General features: G+C 38.5%; 1 protein-coding gene across 5 annotated transcripts in view; it reads left to right on the top strand.

Moving 5' to 3' along the window:
• Window positions 1–14,080: 14,080 nt before the first annotated feature.
• RC3H1 (ring finger and CCCH-type domains 1) overlaps window positions 14,081–27,612 on the top strand; it is a 95,338-nt gene continuing 81,806 nt past the window's right edge. For 2 of the 5 annotated variants that reach the window (XM_032631939.1, XM_032631897.1), the window contains exon 1: window positions 14,099–14,387. The gene's annotated coding sequence lies outside the window, so the exon portion shown is untranslated. Of the gene's footprint in view, window positions 14,388–27,612 lie in introns of all 5 variants that reach the window. The other 3 variants (XM_032631907.1, XM_032631918.1, XM_032631929.1) reach the window with 3 other exon arrangements.

Below are 27,612 nucleotides of genomic sequence, written 5' to 3'. Positions count from 1 at the left end.
AGGAAGAAGATAAATGTAAGTAAGTCTGTTTTGAAATGCTGAGTTTGAGATGTCTACTAGACATCTAAGTGAGATGTCAAGTAGCAGATAGATCTGGGATAATGATACAAATGTGCAAGCTGGTATTTGAAGTCATAGGAGTGGATGCGATTGGACAGGAAGAGGGAACAGAATAGAGAAGAACAGGGGGCCTAAAGCTAAGCTTTGAAGAACATAATTTCCTCACAACACTCTATGATGAAAATTTTTAAACATAAGGAGTCACACTGTGAGCATCCATATACCTACCACCAAGATTCTACAATTAGCATTTTACTATATTTGCTTTATCCCATATCTATTTATCTGTCTGTTCTTCTATCCATCTATCAAGGCATCTTATTTTTTGATTCATTTCAAAGTAATCTGTAGATATTTGTACCTCTCACCCCTAAACACTTCAGCATGCACATCAACTAGAGTTCAAAAGTTATTTAAGGTTCTTTTTTATTTTTATTTTTTTAAACATCTTTATTGGAGTATAATTACTTTACAATGTGTTAGTTTCTGCTGTATAACAAAGTGAGTCAGCTATATGCATACATATATCTCCATATCCCCTCTCTCTTGCATCTCCATCCCCACTCCTTATCCCACCCCTCTAGGTGGTCGCAAAGCACCGAGCTGATCTCCCGGTGCTATGCAGCTGCTCCCCACTAGCTATCTATTTTACATTTGGTAATGTATATATGACAATGCTACTCTCTCACTTCATCCCAGCTTACCCTTCCCCATCCCCGTGTCCTCAAGTCCATTCTCTACATCTGTGTCTTTATTCCTGCCCTGCCCCTAGGTTCTTCAGAACCATTTTTTTTTTTTAGATTCCATATATATGTGTTAGCATACAGTATTTGTTTTTCTCTTTCTGACTTACTTCATTCTGTATTACAGACTCTAGGTCCATCCACCTCACTACAAATAACTCAATTTCGTTTCTTTCTATGGCTGAGTAATATTCCACTGTATATGTGTGCCACATCCTCTTTATCCATTCATCTTTTGATGGACACTTAGGTTGCTTCCATATCCTGGCTATTGTAAATAGTGCTGCAATGAATATTGTGGTACATGACTCTTTTTGAATTATGGTTTTCTCGGGGTATATGGCCAGTAGTGGGATTGCTGGGTCATATGGTAGTTCTATTTTTAGTTTTTTAAGGATATGGTTCTTTTTTAAGTTGAAATTTACATATAATGAAATGTGCCAACCCTAAATGCACTATTTGCTGAATTTCAACAAATGCATACTTGCCTATTTAATGCAAATTCCTATCAATATTTAGCCATTATGATTACCCTAGAAAATTCCCGCAAGTCCCTTTCCAGTCAGTCTCTATCCCCTCTTCCATAGAAGCAACCATAATTCTGATATTTTTCCACCAAAGATTGCCTTCTGGAACTTCATATAAATGGAATCATACAGTATATACTCTTTCTTGTATGTAAGGTTTCTTTTATTCAGCATATTATTTTTGAGATTCATTCCTGTTGTTGCATGTATGATTAGTTTGTTCCTTTTTCTTGATGAGTCTTATTTTATTGTATGGCTACACCATGGTTTGTTTAGCTTTTCTTCTATTGATGGACACTTAAATGCTATTTCCAGTGTGAGACCATCATGAATGAAGCTGCTATGAGCATTTCTGTATAAATCTTTGTGGACGTATGTTTTCACTTCTCTTGAGTAAATATCTAGAAGTGGAATTGCTCATGAGTCAGAAGGTCGATAGATGGTTGCTCTGGTTTGGTTTGGTTTCGTTTTTGTTCTTTTGTGATAGAATCTTTATTTTACATGTTAGCATCATAGCACAAGAATCCATCTCAGGCATTGTCCTGATCTGAACTCCCACCCATTATATTTACACAAGTACTGTTCCATGATCATTTGTGTTAAATATATGTAAATATCGAAAACTCCTTCTGTATATCCAGCTAATCTAGAAGCAAAATGATGTTTATAGACTTGCAATCCTTCCCCTAATTGAAATTTGTTTCTGGATTAAATATGTCTGAATTCTTTTGAGGTCACATGATGAGGAAATTCCAATTTACAGTCTGCAAAAGCTACTCAAGGAGTCAAGAAACTCCCTTGCATGGACAGGATTTTTGGATCCTTCTATAATAGTATTTTTAAAATAATTTTTTAAATTATGAGAAAAAACACAAATTAATTTACTCCCCTAACCATTTTTAAGTGTTCAGTTCAGTGGTGTTAACTATACTCACGTTGTTGTGTAACAGATCTCTAGAACTTTTTCATCTTGCAAAACTGAAATTCTATACCCGTTAAGCAACTCCCAACTTTCCCCTCTTCCCTCCCCGGCAACCACTACTCCACTCTATGTTTCCATGAATTTGACCTAATCTAGATACCATGGAACCATACGGTATTTGTCTTTTCATGACTGGTTTATTTCACTTCACATAATATCCTCAAGGTCCATCCATGTTGCAGCATGTGACAGGATTTTTCTTTCTTTCTTTCTTTCTTTTTTTAATTTACTTTTGGCTGCGTTGGGTCTTCGTTGCTGCACACCGGCTTTCTTAGTTGCAGCGAGTGGGGGCTACTCTTCATTGCAGTGCGCGGGCTTCTCATTGCGGTGGCTTCTCTTGTTGCAGAGCACGGGCTCCTAGGCACGGGCTTCAGTAGCTGTGGCACACAGGCTCAGAAGTTGTGGCTTGCAGGCTCTAGAGCACAGGCTCAGTAGTTGTGGTGCACAGGCTTAGTTGCTCCGCGGCATGTGGGATCTTCCCGGACCAGGGATCAAACCCGTGTCCCCTGTATTGGCAGGCGGATTCTTAACCACTGCGCCACCAGGGAAGCCTTCCTTCTTTCTTAAGGCTAAATAATATTCCATCTGTGTATATACCACACTTCCTTTATCCAGTCATCAGTAGAGGAACATTGGACTACTTCTACCCCTTGTCTAATGTGAATAAGACTGCAATGATAAATAAAATTTTTTAAAAAGACTGCAATGAACATGGGTGTGCAAATATCTCTTTGAGATCCTGCTTTCAGTTCTTTTGAATATATACCCACAAGTGGGATGGCTAGATCATAGATGTTTTGTTTTTATAAGAAACTTCCAAACCTTTTTCCAAAGCATTTTACACTCTTACTAACAACACATGAAAAAACTAGTTGCTCCATATCCTTGCAAACTCTGTGGTCAATCTTAGAACACCAACATTTAAATGTCTAATAAAATAGTTACACCGGGGCTTCCCTGGTGGTGCAGTGGTTGAGAGTCCGCCTGCCGATGCAGGGGACGTGGGTTCGTGCCCCGGTCCGGGAAGATCCCACATGCTGCCGAGTGGCTGGGCCCGTGAGCCATGGCCGCTGAGCCTGCACGTTCGGAGCCCATGCTCCGCAAGGGGAGAGGCCACAGCAGTGAGAGGCCAGCGTGCCACAAAAAAAAAAAAAAAAAAGGTGGACCGACTAAAGGAGACTATGGAGTAGTAGAGAGATGGGAGAGAAACCAGGTGTGATGACATAAGAAGGCAAAGGAAGAGAAGGTTTAAGAAAGAGGGACTGATCAAGATCTTCTCATGTACTTTTGCTCTGCCTCAAATACATCTTCCACTCTATAATTAGTAATTTTTCAACAAGCAAATTTTATCATTTCCCTCCTTTGCCTTTCAGACCTCACATTGCTATTAAAATGGAGTTGCCAGGTTTTGCAAGCAGGATGTCCAGTTAAATTTAAATTTCATATAAATAACAGATAATTTTTTTAGTGTAAAGTATGTTCAGTGTAATATTTGGGACTTATGCTAAAATATTGTTTATCTGAAATATAAATTTCAGGTATATATCTGAAATATAAATTTAATTCAACATCCTGTATTTTATCTAGCAAATCTATCAAAATAAAGTTCAAAAACTCCTACTTTGGCCTCCAATGCCTACCTGCCTACCTCTGCAGCATTTTCTTTGCTAGACTACTTCTGAATCTCTATACTTTCTCGTAGTCAAACAAGAAAATTCTACAAACTTTCTCACAGGCTTCTTCTGCCTCAGTGCACTTGCATATGCTGTTTTCTCTGGCAGAAACATTTTGCTTTCTCTCTTTGCCTAGCTAAATTCTATTCATGTAGCTTTCAACTTAACTGTCACTTTTGTTTTTCCCCTTGGTCATGAAGCGGCATGAAGGATCTTAGTTCCCCGACCAGAAAATGAACCCATGCCCCCTGCAGTGGAAAGGCAGAGTCCTAATCACTGGACCAACAGGGAATTCCCTAACTGTCACTAGGACTTCTCTATTCATCTCAGGCTAGGTCAATTCTCATTGTTATATATGCCCTTTGGCCTTCCAGCTTGTGGTTATTTAATTATTTATATGTATTTTATCTTCCCTGCTAGGCCATAGGCCTCCAAGGAAGAGACTGCCTGTCCTGTTCATTGCTGTATCACCATAGCATAGTGACTGGCATAAAACAGGTTATCAAATATTTGTTGTGATTGCTTGTGATAAAGTGGATGCAAATTAATTTTGTTTTGTGACTTTTATATCATCAGTTGAGAACATTTGATGCTCAATTAGATGCTGCAGAAACGAGGTTACAAATCTCTGCAGAAAAGAACCACAAATGAACACTTCAAGTACAGGAGTTGAAATACTTTTGCAAAAAATTTAAACATAATTCTTTTTCCATGTAATTTTACCAAAGAGGAAATGCTTGATTAGGAAGATGCCTGTTAGCAAAAGGAATTCAAGAAAAAACAAAAAGCACTTTGCATTTGTCATAATTTTTAGCTAAGAGAGATATTTATATGGAGGCTTTCCCCTTCAGAAATCTGTGAAATATTAGTTCTTAATGTAGACACTAAACATTCTTGGCAGAATGAGAAAAAAAAATCAAATTGAAAGCTTGAGAGGAGTGTTGATTATTTGAGCATAATCAATGAACTGAGTAACAGAAGGAAACATAACTTAATATACCTCCACTTCAGTTTAAGTGAAATGGATACAGATGTACTCTTAAGTTTTGAGACTATAATGACTAGAGTCATGAAATCAGGGCCCAAAGAAAGAAAAAACATGGATAACTCCATTAAACTGAGTAAAGGTCAACTATATGAGAAATGAGAAAATGGATTATTTCTGCAAACCCTTGATTTCTGTACCCTTCTCTTGTATGTTAAACTATCTCAGTGGCTAACTTAAGCAGAAAGGGAATTTTCTGGAAGAACACTGAATGGCTCATAGTTTTGATTGTAAGGAAGGGAATTGAGGGAAGCTAGATGGCCAGAACCAGAGCTAAAGTCAATCCTGAAATGGCCTGGTAAGGGTACTACTGCCATGACCAGTAGATGCTGGACATAACCCCAGGGATTGCTGCCATTGTCCCATCAGATTCTGGGTATCACAGGTGTGAGTGGGATGAATTCTACTTACTTCTGTGTAACTCAGTCCAGATTCAAAGTTCCAAGTAAGAGCATCCAGTCTACCAAGCTTAGATCATTTTCCCTCACCCTAGGATTGCTGTGGGGCAGAGGTGGGAGGAGGTGGTGGGTGGAGGGAAGAAGACAAATATCTGGACTTTCTGGCCTGTAGTGGGAGAAAAGATTCTGCCACCCACAAAAATTCCCAAATGGAAAATTCCCAAACAGTGTAAGGAGGGGAGGGTAAGATGATGAGCAGTCACAAAATTATAAATATCCATTATATATGTCTATCTTTCAGGGGTATGAGGAGATATAAGAGAATCTTGCTCTATCTGACAGCTACTATTGTGTCATTTCTACAATTGTAGGCAGTAGGTTACTAAATCACCAATAACTTGATTTAAACATATCCATATATACATGTACACACAAGCATACAAATTGATCGACTGACTTTTTTTTCTAAGTTTACTATTCATATAGAGAAAGGGAAAGCTTTTTCTTTTTTCCAGGTCAAATAAAGCCCCTAACCTCAGAGGATAAATTTGACAATAATGTATTTTGATGAAATTACATTGAGAGAAGGCAAATTCAGCCATGTGGAGAGTCATGAGGTCCCATTTAAAGGACTCCTTTAAAAGATGCTCCCTGATCAGCTCGGTGCTTTGTGGCCACCTAGAGGGGTGGGATAGGGAGGGTGGGAGGGAGGGAGACACAAGAGGGAAGAGATATGGGGACATATTTATATGTATAACTGATTCACTTTGTTATAAAGCAGAAACTAACAGACCATTGTAAAGCAATTATACTCCAATAAAGATGTTTTAAAAAATGTGTTAAAAGGGTAGATCTCATATGAAATGTCCTTAACACAAAAACAAAAATCTAAAAAACAAAAGAGCCTAAGGAAATATGTGGTGGTATGTCTATTACCTCGATTGTGGTGATAGCCTCATGGGTGTACGCATATGTGCAACCTCATCAAATTGTATACATTAAATATGTGCAGTTTTTTAATATACCAATGATACCTCAATTAAGCTGTTTATAATTACTTAATTAATTAACATTATGCTTAAAACTATTCCAAGATTTCTGGAGGACAATTAGGCACTATTATAAAATCTTCAAATATATGCATAACTATTATCTAACAATTCCACTTCTACAAATTTATCCTAAAAATGAAACATATGTTGAAAGATTTAGCAAACTTTTAGTTGTGAATAATTTCAGTGGTGTGATATATCTCAAATAAAAATGGAAATAAAGTCTCAACAACAGTGGAAAAAAACAAACAAAAAAAGATGCTCCCTTATACAGCTTCTTGCTGAAAAGGAAGATCTAATCTGGGGCATTGCTCTCCTCTTCACATTGGTTCCTGAATGAGCCCTTGTGCTCCTTTGATTTTATCTGATATTTGTAAATCAAAAGCATTAGGAAAATCTGCCCACCTCTGAACTCAGTTTCCCATTTAGTCTTGTAGAGTCATCTGTATACATGACAATTACTCACAGGGGATTACTTATAAATATTATGTCAGTGCTGTTGTTGTTTTAGATTACTAATTCCTTAGAAAGGCAGGAGCTCTGTCTGTTTAATTAATTGCGTTTAACACCAAACATTGGTCATTACATGTAAGGTTTTTAAAGCTGCTGTTGGACATTATAATAATAAAAGACTTTCGCTGGCTACAGCAAATCAAATCTCTCTTCACATAAGACAGGTCTGACAAACAACAGTGTGGGGGCCAAAGAGAGCCCACCACCATCTCTTTATCTCTGTTCCTGTAAATGAAGTTGTATTGGAACACAGTCATGCTCGTTAGTTTACATACTGTCTATATCTGATCTCGTGCTATAATGACAGAGTTGAGTAGTTGTGACAGACTGAAAAGACTGTAAAGCCTAAAATATTTACTATCTGGCCATTTACCAAAAAACCTTGCTGACCATGGATCTACTTCAGTGGTTCTCACCTCATATAACAGGATGGGATCCTCTGTAAAATCCCAAAAAAGAAAAAAATCCCTGGCCCCACACCAACACCCCAAAAGGGGTCAAAAGGTCTATAGTGGGACTTCCTTGGCGGCGCAGTGGTTAAGAATCTGCCTGCCAATGCAGGCGACACGGGTTCGGTCTCTGGTTCGGGAAGATCCCACATGCCGCGGAACAACTAAGCCCGTGCACCACAACTGCTGAGCCTGCGCTCTAGAGCCCACGAGCCACAAGCACTGAAGTCTGCACGCCTAGAGACCGTGCTCCACGACGAGAGAAGCCACCGCGCTGAAGAGCCCCCGCTCGCCGCAACTAGAGAAAGCCCGTGCGCAGCAACGAAGACCCAACGCAGCCAAAAATAAATAAATAAATTTCTTAAAAAAAACAAAATGTCTATGGTCAGAGCTGGAGATATACAGCTTTTAAAAGTTCACACAAAATTGAGAATCATCAGCCTAATGCAATACACAGTACCTAGTATAATTTTAATAATTTTCATTCATTGGCTATTAGATGTCAGGCATTGCCCTAGACGCTCTACATGTATTTTCTCATTTATCTCCATAAAACCCGTCTTAGATACATTTTACAATCCTTATTTTATAGTAAAGGAAATGGAAGTATTCTAAGGTTAACTTGTACAAGCTAACACAGCCAGTAAGTGGAACAAGAGTCTGCACTAGGTTTTTCTACCTATCCAAGATTGACAACAGAAGAAAAATATCCAGGTGGAAAGAGACTCTGACTCTTATCCCCTGAGATGTGCTTTTTCTCTGGGAGAGCTGTAGGTATTTCCCATTACTGATGCTACACTGACCTGCATAAGAATGACTGGCTGGGGACTTCCCTGGCGGTCCAGTGGTTAAGACTTCGCCTTCCAATGCAGCGGGTGAGGGTTCAATCCCTGGTTGGGGAGCTGGGATCCCGCATGCCTGGTGGCCAAAAAGCCAAAACATAAAATAGAAGCAATATTGTAACAAATTCAATAAAGACTTTAAAAATGGTCCACATAAAAAAAAAAAAAAAAGAATGATTGGCCTAAGTATGGCTGCAGAACTCTCCTGTTGATAGAAGGTAGCACAGCTGAGAAAAGACTGGAACATTCAAATAAGATGTTATTCAAACCTAGAGGGTATCAAAAGGGAAATAAACTCATGGAGTAACATGAAGCTAAGTATTCATCTTCAATGAGGAGCGCACCATAGGAACATCTTTCTTTCTGGTTCGTGACCTGCCTCCAATTTGTAGAGCTCATCTTTAATCCCTAACCTCTTGGAACATCGTAAAGAACTCTGAAGACTTCCCCATGTCCAGATTCTAGAAATTAAGGCATAGAGCAAAAGGAAGTTTCCTTTCCATCTTGCCTAAAGCACAACTTTCAAATTCTGGTTTCCTGAATGATTTATACACCAATGTTCAACTTTTTCTTAACTGGTTACTCATGACATGACAAATCTAATAATTTCTAAGAAATATTGAACGTCCATTTTTGCTAGATGATATCATTTGGTTACAATATGTATTTGACCTCAGTGTATCTATAATTGCTTATTTAGGCAGAGCTCTAAATGATCTTCAAATCATTAACCCTATAAACAAAGTTTAATCCTTTCATACTAATCTTGGGTCTGTTCAAGTTCTGGTACTTGTTTTCTGCTAATTCTCATTGTGATGTGACTCAGATAATTTTGATAATCAGTTTTTTAAAAAAATTCTAGTATCCTATTTATTGTTGCTAATTTATACCCCCAAAAGCATTGATATTTTATGATGCAAGGAGTAATCAGAAAAAGAAAAGCTTCAGATTTCATTGGGTAGATTTAAAATTGTACCCTCATAAGGGTGCCTTTTATTCATAAGTATGATACTCTAAAAATGAGCATTTATTATTGTTATGGGCTGAATTGTGTCCATTCATCCCACACGCTCCCACCACCAAAGTCATATGTTATTGTCCTAACCCCCAGTACCTCAGAATGTGACTGGATTTGGAGATAGAGCCTTTAAGGAGATAATTAAGGTAAAATAGGGTCATATGGGTAGGGCTTAATCCAACACGCCTGGTGTCTCTATAAGAAGCAATTAGTACACAGACACAGTGAAGACCATGTGAAGACAGAAGGAGAAGATGGCCATCCATGAGCCAAAAAGAGAGGTCTTGGAAGAAACCAAGCCTGTCTACTCTTTGATTTTGGACTTCTAGCCTCCAGAATTTTGAGAAAATTTCTGATGTTTAAGTTATCCAGTCTGTGGTATTTGTTACAACAGCCCTAACAAACTAATACAATAATGAAAACCAACAATATTCCAGTGAGTTTTGCCCAAGTGAAAAGTGGAGCTGCTTTCTCCTATGACACTGTTTAAAGTAATACCTAGAATGCCCCTCTCTGCTGAAAGTTGTCTGATGTCTCTTTCATAAAGGGGTGCTGTTTACTATCACCCTGGAATACGTCTCAGGAGATTGGTTAAAGTTCGGATATTCTCAATTCATAGAAGGTAGGCCAGTTCAAAAGCAATTTCAGGCAGGACTCGGAAACATTTTCTTTAGCTCTTTTAGAATCAAGTCTACAGGGACCTAGTTCCAGAAATCCCAGAACTAACTTGGGCTACATCTGCCATGATCACTTTGGATTGTTTCCCTGAATCTAAGGCAATCCCTTAGGTTTAGTTTGCAGTTACTGACTTGGGACTGGACTCTAAAGATTAAGGGTAGGTCAGAAACTATTGACTTCCTCATATTTCCTTGGGACATCTTTATTTCTTACTCTACAGATTTATCTTAATGAACACTGGTAAGAGGAGTGTAGACTGGGGGAGAAAGTAGATTATGGAGAATCTATGTATAGGAAAAGAGGAGGGTGGGAAGGGGAGGACTAAATTGGCCTCCCACACTTACTTTACCTAAAGCAATTCAGAAAATCCAAATGACTCAGCTCCAGTACCCCCTATTTTGTGCATGTGTTCCTGTTTGAGGATGTCATTCCCTCCCCATACATAAATGATTTACACTGGAGAAGTCTCAGGTCCTAGCTGTACTTTAATAGAGTTAATCCAAACTCTATTCTCATATCCTCCAATTAGCCCTGTATTAAAAGCTGATTGTACTTGTATGCCTCCGGGTACAGATCTAATACATTGTTTGACATCTGTTAAAAGGTAGGTTCTATGACATTAGAATAAAGATTCCTACTAGCTTTTCCTTTTAACTTTCATAGAACTTTATACTTTTTAATGCAATAATCACCAAGCTATTTTATACTCTAGTAGTTGACATGTACTTCTCATTGTATTCCTCGTACTAGACTGTTACATTTCTTCAAGGCAGGGACACATGACTCATTCATTTTTGAATTTTTTCCTCCTATTCCACTCCTTCCCACTCTCTGACCCCCTCCTCAATAACATGGCGTTTATCTATAACAAAGAGTTGTACAGATACATGATCTAACTTTTCTTAGTCTCTGTTTCAGCTGTCGCAGTAAGTGGGTTGGTATCTTAGGTCTTTTCTAGTCCTATACGACAACTAATGCTTTAGGTTGATAATTACACATTCCAGAGCAATTTTAAAGCATGTGGTAACTTAAAAAAATCACTTAGCATAAACAAAAAAGCATAGGCTATTCTAAATAAATAAATAATCAAAGGAAGAACATTATAGTACAGGTATATCAGAAAATACATTTAAAAGATTCATAAGGCCTTATTAGCATTAATTTTTTTTTAGGGTTTTTGTTTTTGTTTTTGTTTCTTGCGGTATGCAGGCCTCTCACTGTTGTGGCCTACTCCCGTCGCGGAGCACAGGCTCCGGACGCGCAGGCTCAGCGGCCATGGCTCACGGGCCCAGCCTCTCCGCGGCATGTGGGATCCTCCCGGACCGGGGCACGAACCCGCGTCCCCTGCATCGGCAGGCGGACTCTCAACCACTGCGCCACCAGGGAAGCCCAGTCGTTAGTTTCTTGATCAGTCAATTAAGGATGACAAGTAACCAAATACAGTTTTGCTCTAAAAAAACCCTAAAGGGCTTCCCTGGTGGCGCAGTGGTTGAGAGTCCGCCTGCCGATGCAGGGGACGCGGGTTCGTGCCCCGGTCCGGGAGGATCCCACATGCCGCGGAGAGGCTGGGCCCGTGAGCCATGGCCGCTGAGCCTGCGCGTCCGGAGCCTGTGCTCCGCGACGGGAGTAGGCCACAACAGTGAGAGGCCTGCATACCGCAAGAAACAAAAACAAAAACAAAAACACATCTTTAAGTAGAAAAAAAAAAAAAAGAAACTAAAGACTATAATGACATACCTAAAATGGATTTTTAAAAAACATTTGAGTACTTACTATGTGCCATGTGCTGTTCTAAATCCTTTACATGAAATGATGCATTTAATTTTCATAGTATATCAGTGGTGGAGGCCGAGGCCGAGTCTAAATTTCTAGAACTAGATAATAAAATATAAAATAAAACCAAATTGTTTAAATTGTGTTAAAGCTACAAAATAGTGATTTCTAAGCACAAATGACTATGAGACATTTAAGCTGTTTGTCTTTAGTAATTCATTCTTAGTCAGTTAGCTTAGCTTAAGGTACTTCTCAGGCACTATTTTGCTGTATTAATACAAATTTCACTAGATGAAAACAAATCATACAATTTTAAGAGTTTAGAAGCTAAATATAATTTAAATTTTAACATAATTATTTAATATTCATATTAACTCTCAACATCCTAAAAACTGTCACTATTATTTAACAATAACATAGCAAAAATTTTAAACAGCAAAATCAGGAAAAAAGAGCTTAATTCACCACCTAAAATTTTTACAGAGTTAATTTGGGAATAAAACCCAAAATATCTTTTTTTTTTTCACTGAATAACCATATTATCTTTCTTCTAAATAGACTCAGTCTCAAGGGATAAATTATTCACTGTAACTTATATGTCTACCTTATCTGGGGAGTTCAAAGCATAGAAATGACTTTTTGTAGATTAGTTTTTATTGCAAACACTTAAGTGTTTTCTTCAGAGCTGCTCTTCTCCTTTTTTTGCCAAATTTTTGTTTAATTATATCATTAAAATGAATTTTGGGAAGCCCCTCCATTTTAAACTTATTTTTAACTGAAATATTTATGAAATAAAAACAAATTTAACTTATAAATCATATTTTTTAAGGGAACATTGAAGGGGGTCTACCTGTTGAGGTGTAACTATTAATAGTTCAAAGAAATTATATTATCTAGGTTGATTCTATTGAAAGTTGCCTCACCTAAACAGGGAAGTTGGCATGTGTGCCTAGCAACAGCCGCTAAAACCTTCTGTTGTGGAAGGTTCCCTAGGAGTGAAAAGGGAGGAGGAGGAAAAACTGGAGGAACAGATTAATCTGTTTTTTTCCCAGCAGGGGACTGAGGCCTGGCTGAGGGATAGCCTTTAGATTAGCTACACACTAACCTAATCCCTCCATGGTAGCTAGAAATTTGCTCTTTGTAGGACTGGGGTTACTATTTAGCGGGTTGAAGAGATGGATACAGATTTAGCCCACTTCAAAGAGAGTAAATTCCAATCATCAGAAAGACATCAATAGGTCTTCTAAAAGAAGCTAAAATCTGAGTAGCAGGAGGGTGTTAGCAACTAAAAAGAACTCTTCCCTGCTTAGAGTTTAGGAAGGTGTGTGATATATTATTTACAAATAATATAAGAACACTAGCTGTTACAGTAATTGAATTTATCACCTTAAAAGCAGAAGCTTCTCTAAATATAGTACTTCTCTTGGTATTGGGGATGTATGCAATGAAGAAAGGACAGGAAAGCAAAATCTCTGCTCACTTGGCCTGACCTGAAGGAAAAAAAAAAAAAAGCAGGGGCAGGGTGATCATGAACAAGAGTATTAGCTGGGTGCTTACTTGAGGACCATCTCTCTCCTCTATTCTAAACGATTTATTTTGAAATTACGACTGTATGGTATGAAAAGAATTCCATTTCTCTCCTTTCTTAAAAGCAAGGGTTTGGCTAAACCGAATTGTCTTGAAAGGGGACTCCCATTTTACCCAAAATGAAAATGGCTTCTTTTCCATAATGGAGAAGAAACTTCAAATAATCATAAGGTTAGATTTAGATCCAATAGCTCTTCTAAGGGCTGAATCTTTTTCTTTCCTGCCCCAGACAGCTCTTAATTGGTCACATAGGCCTGGAGAGACGTTTTGGGGCAGTGAGTGTCCAGGCCTTTGGGCTGTTTACCCCTGCTGGGAGGCTGAACTCTTTGGGGGAGTCTGTGAGGGAAATGACTAGGGCAAAGCTGGTGTGATCAAGAACCAAGATGAAACAGGATAAGAACAAATTCTTCTGGGGTGGAGGAGGAGAGATGTGAAAAAGAAACAAGAGCAGAGGGACGAGGCTAAGAGAAAGCCAAGGGGGAGAGGTAAGCGCGGGATTGGATGGAAACGTCAGAAATTTTCCAATTCACCATCTGGCCACTTGCCCGCTGGGCGCCGAGACGCTGGTGGACCAGTTCTTCTGCTCAGGGGGTGGTGCGCTCTCGGTCCAGGCGGTAAGCGACACCACCCTCCCTCCCGGGCGTTGGTGGCCGGTGACTCAGAGCTTTGCTCCCGCGCCCGCCCCGCCCGTCTGCTTGCCCCGCCCCTGGAAGGAGGGGCCTCACTCTGGTCTCCGCCCCAGTCTCTGGGGCGGGCCGGAGCCCGAGGAAGAGGAAGGGGACGAGGACAACGAACGACGGGGCGGAGGAGGAGGAGGAGGAGGAGGAAGAGGAGGGAGACCAACAAGATGGCCCCTGCTGCAGGAGCAGCCTCAGCAGCAGGTGGGAGGCCGGAGGCGGCGCTGGCGGTGGCAGCGGCGGCCGTTGTCCGGCGGCCTGGGACAGAGTCAGAGTCGACGGTGGCATTGGCGGCGGCGGTGGCTGCCGCGGCGGTGGTGACGGCCGCGGGGACTCGGAGCTGAGAGGAGCTGCTGCTCGGACCAGCGCGGTGAGCGAGCGGCAGGCGGCGGCGGCTGCGGCAGCGGCGTGGGGAGCCGGGCGGCTGCGGCCCGGCCTCCGTCGGAAACAATAGGCAGCCGCGGCGGGGCAGGGGCTATCCTCGGCCGCCCTCGGCTCCTCGGCCGTAGCGTCCGCCCGCCCGGCCTCAGGCCCCGCCGGCGGCCGAGGGGCTTGTCAGTGCCCGGCGTCCTTTAGGCCTCGGGCCTCCGCGTGCCGCCTGGAGGGCCTGCCGGGGTGGGTAGGCCGTGGGGATATGCAGACGCCGCCCTGGTCGAGGGGAGGGCGAGGGAGGCTTCGGCCAGAGGGAGGGGGCCACAGGGCTGCCCAGCCCCGCTGTTCGTTCGAGGACCTTGGCGGGAGCAGAGTGCGCTCGGGAAATGCTTTTTGGACCCCCAGTCTGTGGGGGTGGGGGAAGTGAGGGCGTCTGTAAACAGGCGCCGCCTGCACCTCAAGGCTGCTCCCTCCCCCTCCCCCTTAAGCACTCCCGTTCCTCGGCCAAGTGGGTTTTACGATGTCTGTTTCCCTGGAGCTACTGCAGATCGAGACCGATAGTCTTTTTTTCTTCCTGGCGGCGCTAGGGAGGTTGTGTTTGCAGGTGTTTTTCAAAAAAATTTAAGTGCAGCAACACCAACAATTCTGCCTGGTAAAATGTGATTATCAAGGGATGGAGAGAGATAGAGGGCTGAAGGATGTTCCTCTTTAAACATTTCTAGGCATCAGTTCTCTCTAAACATCAGTTTTGCCCACGTCCCGGTGAGAGTGGAACTAGGGCTCTTTTGGAACAGTAGATAATGTAACTCTTGACATCCCAGAATAGTCCCTGAAACTGGAAACAAAGCCGCTTGCTGGCAACGCGAAGACAAATTGTAATGTTTGAATAGAACTTTTTTCTTCAAAGGAACCGTTGTGAATTATTAATGTGCCGCATAAGAAACAATGTTAACTAGCATAAAATGGAACTAATGAAGCATTTTTTCAGGAGACAGAAGAGCTTCGTCTCCAGGCTAGAACTTCTTGTCCTTTTTTATAATTTTCAAAGCTAGGAACAACTGTTCTGTATTGAATGTTTAGGCTGAAAAAGAGACAGCTCCTCCTTATAGTTGCCCTGCATAGTGATTTCTGAAACTTCAACAGTTAACTACTATTTCTCCTAAACTTAATTTCTCAAGACATCTACCATGTACCTTTCCAAGTGAAGGGGAAAATTACCCAAGTTATTTCTATGTCAGTTTCTATACGTATGGAGAATTTATATTAAAATTGTTTGGATGTCTCCAAAAGACTGCTTTCCACTGTTTAATATTAAATTGCGAGGTCCATTTAGTTTGTGTTCTTAAAAGGACCTGTGCTGGGCAGATAAAATGCCAGTTAATATCTTTCACCCATTTTTAAGGTGAATTTCTAATTAGAATTGTCTGTATCTGTTGTAATTCAGAGCGTTTTAAGGTTATATGAAGTTTAATGGGAGGCACTGGGCCTTGGTTCTTCCACAAAAGTTGACAGTAAGTAGACTAGAAATTGGATAAACGTGGAGGTTGGACTGTTTTATTGTTGCTTAGGATTGAAGTATAATGGATGAATATGAATGACTTTCATTTTAAGCCTAGTATAAATAATGTGGATATTTTGACTTTTTAGGTAGTGGGGAAAGAACAACTTTCACATGGCTTCTGCTGATGTGAATTTTCTGGGAATAAATTTCAAAAGGGACTTTTTTTTAAGTGTTCAAAGTCATGATTTAATCAATCAATTTTTTTGGCTGAATTTTGTTAGTTGGTACAGAATGCAAGTAAACTCTATCTCATAATGATACTTAAATTTATCTGTGACTCTAAACCTATTAGAATAATTGTAGTAATGTATGAATTTGTAAATTGTAAGTGGTCAGTGTGGTTTGTTGTGAAAACAAATCTTATGTTGTGTCAAGGACTAATTTGCCTCATCATTTTCCTAAAAACAAAGATTTTTAAGTGTTAAGGTTTTGTGTTTGAAATTAGATGCTGACCCAGCAGTCATTGAGTCTGGGTCCCAATTTATGCTTGATATTGAATTCTGTTTTTATTTGTGTCAGACTGTTTTAAGATGTGATCCCTCGTTATGTCTTCAATATCAGTGTTTATTCCGATTATGTCAGTTCAGATTTTCTCAAGTAATATTTAAGAATTTCCTTCCAAGAAGTTTTGGGACCATAGCTTAAAAATTAGATTTGTACTTTCTCGGTAATATTAAAAGTTAATATATGTTTATTTCATTTGGAGAAATTTGAAAGGGTTTTTTTGTACATAAAAAATTTAAAATAACAATTTTTCAAAGCACATTTGTTAAATGAGTAAATGAGGGAAAATATTCTCATTTATTCCTCCTAATTAGTCTGTAATATAGGAAGAATCTGAGGCTTAGGAGAAGCTAAGTAGCTATAACTAGCAAAAAGGCCGCTTAGTTAATAGGCAAAAAAGCTTACTCAAACCTTGTGACACAAATTAGATGCTTTGCTATTGCTACTGCTGCCATATGTCCCAAGGTTAAACTTTGAAGCATCTCCTGTATTTACGGATTCCTTTTTTTTTAAAAACCATGAACTGTGTTTTGTAATACTGTGCTTGCCTTCAGCTCTAATATCTTTTCTATTATCATTATTTGTACACTGCCAAATTATTCACTTATAAGTTTGAGGACGTATTCGTGTGAATTAACAAAAGAAGCACTTATATTTGCTTTTAGCAGACCTGAATGCCGTAAATATAGAAACTCATACTGTTTACATAGGGCAGATTTGTGGTATTGCTGTAATTGTTTCATGGCTTTAATTTGTTATATAAGCAGTTAGCTAAGTTGTACCTTTGAAATAAATACTTACGAAAGTTTTATTTTTTAATAAATTTATTTATTTATTTTGGCTGCGTTTGGTCTTCATTGCTGCACTCAGGACTTCTCTAGTTGCGGCGAACGGGGGCTACTCTTCATTGCGGTGCGTGGGCTTCTCATTGCAGTGGCTTCTCGTTGTGGAGCATGGGGTCCAGTAGTTGTGGCACGCGGGCTCAGTAGTTGTGGCTCACGAGCTCTAGAGCACAGGCTCAGTAGCTGGGCTTAGTTGCTCCGTGGCATGTGGGATCTTCCTGGACCAGGGCTTGAACCCGCGTCCCCTACATTGGCAAGCAGAGTTTAACCACTTTGCCACCAGGGAAGGCCCTTAGGGAAGTTTTAAAATGACTTTAGTAACATTCGGTAGTGTTAAAATCAGGTCAGCTAACATTTGGAATTCTTCATTTATAATTTTTTAAAGCCTTAGACCACTTAGAATTACGCAGTATTTTCTATCTCCAGATATTAGAGCTTGAAATGGAGTTTGGTGGGATCTAATCAGTCCACTCTTACATATATCTTGCCAATGGTTGGCACCCAGTAAAGTGAAGAATAAACTGTTAAGTGATCCTTGTTTGGTGGACACTTCGGAGCAGGATGTTCCTTGGCAGTGTATACTGACCTGGTTTAGTTTTGGCTATGTCCATGCTCAGGAGTTGAGGTATTCTTTGGGATTGGATTCAAGTGGATTTAAATTCTCAGATTGACCTGCATCAGAACAGTCACAGATTTCAAAATCAGCCTGTTGGTTAGGATCTTCTTTAAGATCACCTTCTTTTTTGTTTAATCCTGGAGTCTAGACTGGATTTGGACTAGCCTTGGAGGTTATAGCATAACATTAATTTTTCAGCCATTTATATAAAGGAATTTTTCTTACTCCGAAGTTTTTTAATGTTGATTCTATACGTTTTCTCTTTTTTAAAATATTTATTTATTTTTATTTGGTTGCGCCAGGTCTTAGTTGTGGCATGCGAACTCTTAGTTGCTGCATGCATGTGGTATCTAGTTCCCTGAGCAGGGATCGAACCCCAGCCCCCTGCGTTGGGAGCATGGAGTCTTAACCACTGCACCACCAGGGAAGTCCCGATTCTATACATTTTCAAGTGTGAAGTTTACTTAATCTGAAGTGATGTTGTGCTACATCTCCAAGACAGTTAGCTTTAGCATATCTATTTATATCCATTATTGGTCAGATTTGTGTCTGTTTACTTCTTATATTCTTATTTATTCTTTATGTAATGTTAGACATTTCTTATCAGTTCACAATATTTTCCTGATTGAGGTTTGAGAAAAGAATTCTAGTAAAAAATTTGAGTTCATCTTACATGCACAGTTGAACTGACTCAAATTATGTTCTGCCCTAGAGGAATAAATGTCTTAAGGTTCATTTATATTTATTTGAGACTGTTTATAAATGTATGTTTGATGTTTGTCAAGCATTTTAGCACTGATATCAGTACACACCCATTACTGTAATATAAGGTAATAATTTAGTTTGTAATGCATTTTTTTCTAAACGTCTCCAAGATCTAAATAGCATTTGAATGTGGTAGCAGTGTTTTTGAAGAAGAGTTCTACAGTGGTCTATATATCTTAACATAAATTTTTTTTTAAATGGAGGTTTAAATCGCATAACATAAAATTAACCATTTTAAAGTGAACAGTTCATTGGCAGTACATTCACAATGTCGTGCAACCACTACCTTTATCAAGTTCCAACACATTTTATCACCCCAAAAGGAAACTCTTGTGCCCATTGAGCAGTTACTCCCCATCCCCCTCTCCCCCAGTCCCTGGCAACCACCATTCTACTTTCTGTCTTTATGAATATTACATAAAATGATTTTGAGCCAAGATTGAGCAAGAGTGCTATGTATAATTGAAATTGCAGGAAAAAACTTTGGGATATGATTGTTAGGAATCAAAAACCACCTCATTCTTTACATTATTCTCTAAATACAGTAGGCATGCTGCCAGGGATTCTTTATGGAAGAAAAATTGGAAGTCACAGCAGTTCGAACTTTTCATCTTGATCACTCCAAAGAAGTTGTACTTAAGCTCTCAGACTCATTAGTATTTCCTTGTTGAGTTGTGAGAATTAACTAAGTTTTAATGTTCTATACAAATGTGAGCAATGAATAGTCTTATCTACAGGTTGTTTGGCTTTTGTTTTTTCTTAATATATAGAAGAAACTTGGAATATTAATAGACAAGGACTTATATGAGGTTATATTAGAAAATGATTGTTAGATTGAAACTCTTTAATCTGTATGAATCTAACTGTATTACTTTTTTTTTTTTTTTTTTTTTTTGGCTCCGTTGGGTCTTAGTTGCGGAACGCAGGAATCTTTTGTTGTGGCGCACAGGCTTCTCTCTAGCTATGGCACATGGGTTTCTCTCTAGCTGTGGCACACGGGCTCCAGAGCACACAGGCTCAGTAGTCGTGGCACATGGGCTCCAGAGTGCATGGGCTCTCTAGTTGTGGTGCATGGGCTCTAGAGCACGTGGGCTCTGTAGTGGCAGCGCGTGGGGTTAGTTGCCTCTTGTCATGTGGGATCTTAGTTCCCCGACCAGAGGTCGAACCTGCATCCCCTTCATTGGAAGACGGATTCTTAACCACTGGACCACCAGGAAAGTCCCCTAACTTTATTACTTTTTTCAGCTAATCTTTGAGCCTGTTTAGAGTTATGATTTGCCTGACACTCTGCTTGTTGAATAAATCTTTGAATCCTTGGTCTTGGGTCTATACCTGACTCCCTCCAAAAACATAGACACTGTTAACAGAAGCAATTGGTTTGTAGCTTTTTAAAATTGTTTGTTTGATTGAGGGAGAAAATAAACAGACTTTTTTTCTTTCATCTTTGACTTAAATTCAAAATTAGGTACTTCCCCTAATTAAATTTAAATCTTAACATTTATGGTGAGAAGTGAAATACAGATTTTATGTTACTATTAAAGATTTGTAATATTTTACAGATACAGAAGCTCTAAGTCGGGAAGAAGAATTTAAATTTTGATACTAATTTCCCCCCTTTTAGGAAAATTTTATTTGACTATTAAATTTAGTTATAAGAACAACTTAAAAAGTGATGAAAAGAATTATAACGAATATTTAGAACTCAATGCAGTAAAATTCCTGCTTTTCTTTAAAACTGACTTTTTTCAGGAAATATCAAGTCTCTGTAAATATTAATATTTCTATGTTTATATACATCTGATTAATCTTTAACAGTAATTTATTAGAAAGCTAGTGTACTAAATTAATACATTTAATCATAAAATAACATCTTTAAATGAGGTTAAGTTTAGAGATCTATGCTTGAAAATATGGTTTAGTGGAACATATGTGAATGAAACAGGATCATTATATTCTTAGCTTTATTATAGAACAGTATGTCATCTAACCTGATCCCAATTTAGAGTAAGAAGTAGACAAAAAGACCTTTATCACAAAGTTAATGAACTAAATCATCTACACTAAGGCACTGGCTTAGAACCTCTCTTGCTCTGTACATAATTCTAAGAAGCTTGATATTTTCACAGCAGAATTTAATCTGTTTTCTAATTTCACAGCAGATTAAAACATGCAAATTAGATGTGGGAGTAAAGGTACTCTAGGTAATATGGACAGCAAGAAGGGTAATGAGGTAAAAATCACATTAGCATGGGACAGTTTAATACAGGGACATTTTTTTAGACTCTGAGTATATCATTAATTAATTATTCTGCTATATAACCTGTTGTTCCTGATGATAGGTTCATTGTGGGAAAATTCACTTATGTTTTTGATTTTGGGAATCATAAAACTATATAAAGAATATATTAGAACATACACTTTGGAGTCAGATGTATCTAAGTTCCCATCTTTTATCACATAAGCTTTATGATTCTTCATCTCTAAAACCAGAAATGGTGATATCTTCTTTGAAAGGATTGTTTTGCAATTTAAATGAGTTAACATATATCTATAGTATAGTACCCATTCAATAAATGTTGTTTTCTTCCTTAAATTTTGTTTAACAAAAATCACTTTAGAAAGATATTCATCTAAGAATATTTGAAAATTTTCTGCTGTCAATTGTTAGTATTCAAGATACAGTTAAACTTTGTGTATTTATGGAGTTGGTGGTCAGAAATGAAATACCATTCTCATTTTCTTTCCACATCAGTCTTTCATTAATATGGACCTGTGCTGTTTAATATCAGCCACTAGCTACATGTGACTACTTAAATTTAAATTTTTTAATGGATTTTTTTTTAGAGCAGTTTTAGGTTTATAGAAAAATTGCACTGAAGGTATAATTTCCATATATACCTTCCCCCACAGTTATTTCTGTTAACATCTTACATTTGTTATAATTGATAAACCAATATTGACAAATTATTAACTAAAGTCCATAGTTTACATTATAGTTCACTCTTTGTGTTGTACAGTTCTATGGGTGAGATTGTCTTCTTTCACTTAGCAACGTACATTTAAGGTTCTTCCATGTCTCTCTGTGACTTGATAGCTCATTTCTTTTTATTGCTAAATAGTACTCTGTTGTATGGATAAATTTAAGTTTTAATTAATTAAAATCAAAATTTTAAATTCCTCAGTTGCACTAGCCACATTTCAGGGGCTCAATAGCCACATGTGGCTAGTGGCTACCATATTGGAAAATGCAGATACAGCACATTTCCATCATCTCAGGAAGTTCTATTGAAGAATGCTGATATAAACCAAAGTCCGGTTCTCCATTTATATTCACTCTCACAGAGAACTTACCATTTGCATGGCCTCAATTTGTCCTAAGCCTAGCTTTTCAATGTTTTTGCTTGTGCTGCCAGCAATCCTAAACTTGACATAATTTAAAATCCTTTACTCCCCCCAAAGAATCAGCCTTTCCAGATGCTGTCCATTATAATATGGTTTCTTCTCAGGGCATCATCTTTTACTCCACTCTTCTTGTCCCTAAAATCTGGAGTCATCTTTTTCTTTCTTATTTTTTCTCTAAACCTTTTGAATATTTATCAGAGATAAACAGGTCTCAGAGCTAATAACTGGCAGAGTTGAGATTAGAATCTAGAACCCCTTTTTCTAGTTCTCTCTTGGGATCTCCACTAGTTGGGGTGCTTTTACAATTAATTTTAAAGTTGTGGTCACTTTTGAAGAGATTATTGGGGACTGTTTGATTATGTACTATGTAATTTAAAATACTATAAATCAAAACTATAGAGGCTATAGCTATAGATTTAATAAATACTAATGTACTCATTCTTTAAAAAGTAGAACTTGAAATGAAGAAGTTTATCTTATTTCTTATCTTAAATAAGAAATTTATTTCTCTATAATTCAGTTATTATGGAAAAATATTTTTTCTTCTGTGTGTGACCCACTTTACATAATAAAAATTAATTACCTGTACTAATATGAATTGCCTGGTAAGGGTGAATAGAATTTAACTGAACATTGTTGCCATCCAAAATTCTCTATTGGTACTGATTTACATTTGTATTCTATTCAGATACTTTGTAAAATCCAATTTGGTTACCACATGAACTTGTACTTTCTTAAACATTATTTAAATTATCATGTTAAAGTTTCCAGAGCTCTTTTGCCTTTCTTTTGGGGTAAGCTTTACCTCTTCTTTTGCTGAAAATAGCTATACTGTGTAAGGTCTTGATTTGATCTTCTCTGTATACTGGTTATGCTTGCTCAAAAGTTCATTTTTGTGGAGACATTCTGTTAAAGAGTAGTAGTCTTCCATGTTTAAGTACTGTATTTAAAAAAAAAAAAAGCCTGAATTTTAAACCATTTTGAAATGCTTTCCCTATAATTACTGCTCTTAAAACCCATGTTTTATATGTCAGCTTTTACATTAATTACTGTTTTGATTAAAACTGTCACTCTTTGCTCGAATCTGTCCTCTCTTTAAATTTATTAAAAACTTTTTTAAAACATAAGGCTCTCCATATATTTAGAAAAGCTGAGTTATGAGTTATCTGAGTCAGTTTTTTCAGAAATGTCATTTTATTATGTAGGTTTGCAGTTGACAAAATCTCATAAGGGCACAAAAGTTCCTTCCAATATATTCTCTTTCTACTGCATTAGAAAAAATGAGGGCAGGAGAGAGAGAGGGTTTTTTGAAATAAGAAAATCCTTAGAATAGAAAATGTAATATTTAAAACTCTTTAAAAGCATGTAAGAGTAACTTGGAATATCACAAAGCTTAGAACAGATAATGTCATGAAAGCATCTTTGAATATTGAAGTTGTAGGACCTATTCCCATAGTGATTGACGTGCATTATTTAATTCATTGTTCTCAGAGTGTTAAAACTTTAAGAATCTTAAGTGTATCATGACAAAATGGTGAGGGGCAGAGGGGAAAGAATGGGTGGGGAGCAAAATCCTGTCAATAGAATCTCCATTTTTGAGAGAGATTTCAGGTTCACTTGTTGATTTTTTTTTTAGTATTCTTTTTTGTTTTTAAAAGACTTGGTTGGTTGGTTGATTTGTTTGTTTTAGAGCAGTCTTAGGTTCACAGTAAAATTGAGAAGAAGGAACAAAAGATTTCCTGCATACTCAGCTGCCTCCACACATGCATAGCCACCCTTATTATCAACATCCACTGCCAGAGTGGTACGTTAATTACAATTGATGAACTTACATTGATGCTTAAAGTCCATAGTTTATATTAGGGTTCACTCTTGGTGTTATACATTCTGTGGATTTGCACAAATGTATAATGACAGGTATCCATTATTATAGTACCATACAGAATATTTTCATTGGTTTAAAAATCCTCTTTGCTCTGCATATTCATCCTTCCTCACCCCAGCTTCTAGCATCCACTGATCTTTTTATTGTCTCCATAGTTTTGCCTTTTCCAAAGTGTCCTATAGTTGGAATCATACAATATGCATTTAAGTTTCTTACATGTCTTTTTGTGATTTGATAGCTCATTTCTTTTTTAGTACTGAATAATATTCTGTTGTCTGGTTGTACCACAGTTGTACCACTGGTGGACATCTTGGTTGGTTGCTTACAAGTTTTACAATTATGAATAAAGCTGCTATAAATATCCATGTGCAGGTTTTTGTGTAGATACAAGTTTTCAGCTCCTTTGAGTAAATATCAAGGAGAGTGATTGCTGGATCGTATGGTAAGAGTATGTTTAGTTTTATAAGACAATGTCAAACTGTTTTTCAAAGTGGTTGCCCGATTTTGCATTCCTATCTGCAATGAATGAGAGTTCCTGTTGGCGCCACATCTTGGTCAACATTTGGTGTTGTCCGTGTTCCAAATTTTGGCCATTCTAATAGTGTGTAGTGGTATCACATTGTTTTAATTTGCATGTCCCTGATAACATATGGTGTAGAGCGTCTTTTTATATGTTTATGTGGAATATATAATATTGTATAGTCGGACTCATGCAATATGTAGCCTTTTCAGATTAGTTTCTTTATCCTTATCTTTTTAATCTGTCACTTCACTTTTAGCTTTACCTCGCTTATAGGTAGTTTTAAGAATGCAGTTAATTTTGGAGGTATACTATCTTCTAAAGATTAAGTACCAGCATTAAAAAATTGAACTCAGGCTTCCCTGGTGGCGCAGTGGTTGAGAGTCCGCCTGCCGATGCAGGGGAAACGGATTCGTGCCCCAGTCCGGGAAGATCCCACATGCCACAGAGTGGCTGGGTCCAAGCCAGGGCCGCTGGGCCTGAGCATCCGGAGCCCGTGCTCTGCAACAAGAGAGGCCACAACAGTAAGAGGCCCGTGTACCGCAAAAAAAAAAAAAAGATTGAACTCATCTTGTGATGATAGATTCAGCTCTCTTACCTTTTATGTGAATTGTCCAACACTTTAGAAATATAAAACTTGCTACAATCAAGTAGTGATATTTTTCAGTCATTTAACAATTGTTGAACAAATATATGCCATACAACAGCATAGAACAGTATGGACTTCCTCTTATAGAAAGAGTTTAGAATGTATTGGGAACATCAGAGGGGCAACCTAATATACACTAGGCTATAAAAAGATTTCTTGAAAGAGCTTCCTGAGTTGAATGTGACTTAAAGGATGAATAGGGGTTTAACATCCCAGATTTAGGGGAATACTTGAGCCAAACAAGGCCTAGAGTGAAAAAGAATATCTTGTATACAGGGAAACCTTCATACTTTTGTTGCTAGAGTATAAAACATGAGGCAGATGGTGGTGAAAAATAAAGCTGGAGAAGTAGGTGGGGGCCACATCCCAGGGATCTTGTATGGCATGTTAAAGCACTTGGGATTGATTCTGCTAAGGCAACATCTAAGAGGTTTTTTAAATTTTTATTTATTTAGTTAGTTAGTTAGTTAGTTTTGGCTGCATTGGGTCTTCATTGCCACACGCGGGCTTTCTCTAGTTGTGGCGAGCACGGGCTACTCTTTGTTGCGGTGCATAGGCTTCTCATTGCAGTGGCTTCTCTTGTTGCGGAGTACGGGCTCTAGGCATGCGGGCTTCAGTAGTTGTGGCACATGAGCTCAGTGGTTGTGGCTTGCAGGCTCTAGAGTGCAGCCTCAGTAGTTGTAGTGCACGGGCTTAGTTGCTCCACGGCATGTGAGATCTTCCCAGACCAGGGCTCAAACCTGTGTCCCCTGCATTGGCAGGTGGATTCTTAGCCACTGCGCCACCAGGGAAGTCCCTAGGAGTTTTTGTTGATGTTGTTTGTTTTTTAACTTGAGATAACAAAATACATGCACTAAAGGGCAAAAATCATAGCGGTAGATCTTGATTACTTTTTACATATATACACTTGTGTAACCACCACCCAGATCAAGATATGCAATGTTTCTAACACCCAAGAATTGTTTCTACTCTTTCCCAGACAGTACACTCTCTACTGCCTCCCAGCTTTCCTAAGAGTTAATTCTGACTTCTGGCACTGTAGGCTGTTTTGCCTCTTCTTAAATGAAATCATGCATCATGTCTTCTTTATGCTTCCTCTATAAATTAAATTCTACAGTATCTATTTTGTATCTGGCTTTGTACATTGTAATATCTGTGAAATGTGTCCCTGTTATATGTAACAATGGACCGATTGTTTTATTTTTATCATTGCTGTATAGTATTCCATTATATGAACTTATCACAGTTTATGCATTTTGTTGATGGACATTTGGGTTGTTTGCAGTTTATTTTTGGCTTTTTATGAATAAAGTTGTTATGAACATTACTGCATATGATTTTTGGTGGACATACTTAGTCATTCCTCTCACATAAATACCTAACAGTGGAATTTATGGGTCATTAGTAGACTTTGGTTTAGCCTAAGGAGATACTCCCAGTTTTCCAAAGTGAATGTACCAATTCACACTGCTGTCAGCATTGTATGAGAATTTCGTATGCTCATATCATCTTTAATACTTGGTATGGTCAGTAAACTTTTTTTTAGCCATTCTGGTAGGCATGTAGTAGATTCCCATTGTCATCGTAATTTAAATTTCCCTTGTGAGTAATGACATCTTATGACTCTTAAATAAGCGTATTATACACTTACTGGCCATTTTGATACCCTCTTTTGCGAAAGGATCTTTCAAGTCTGTTGTCCTTTTTTTAAAACTTACTTATTTTATTTTTTATTTTTGGCTGCGTTGGGTCTTCGTTGCTGCGTGCAGGCTTTCTCTAGTTGCAGTGGGTAGGGGCTACTCTTCCTTGTGATGTGCGGGCTTCTCATCGTGGTGGCTTCTCTTGTGGAGCACGGGCTCTAGGCACGTGGGCTTCAGTAGTTGTGGTGCGTGGGCTCAGTAGTTGTGGCTCATGGGCTTAGTTGCTCCATGGCATGTGGGATCTTTCCGGGCCAGGGCTCGAACTCGTGTCCCCTGCATCAGCAGGTGGATTCTTAACCACTGCGCCACCAGAGAAGCCCTATTGTCCTTTTTTTTATTGAGTTTTTTGTCATGGAAGAAAACCATAAGTGAATGACCAGCAGCTGTGAGGAGTGTGGATGAAGGCAAGAACAAAGCTAGAGACAGAGATCAGTTAAAAGGTTACTGTGTGATCCAGGTGAGAGAGACTGTATGCTCTATGAGAGCAGGGACTTTGTTTCATTCAGGGCTACATCTTTAGATCCTAAGACACTGTCTGGCACATGGTAGGTGTTCAGTAAGTAATTTTTGAATGAATGAACACAAACTTCAATCAGGGAAGTAGAGATGGAAGGGAAGATATAGATTTAAGAGATAATAGAAAATTTTAATAGAGGTAGAAGAGGACGGAATCTAGGATGATTACCAGGTGTGTACATTGAGTGTCAAGTTGTATAGTGATGTAACTAAAGAAACGAAGGCTACAGAAGGAATTACAAGTTTAAAAAAATAGGGACAAG

Source organism: Phocoena sinus, chromosome 1 (assembly GCF_008692025.1).
Source record: "Phocoena sinus isolate mPhoSin1 chromosome 1, mPhoSin1.pri, whole genome shotgun sequence".
Classification (NCBI taxonomy): Eukaryota; Metazoa; Chordata; class Mammalia; order Artiodactyla; family Phocoenidae; genus Phocoena; species Phocoena sinus.
The sequence above is the reverse complement of the archived record's forward strand: the minus strand, read 5'-3'. Positions and strand labels throughout refer to the sequence as shown.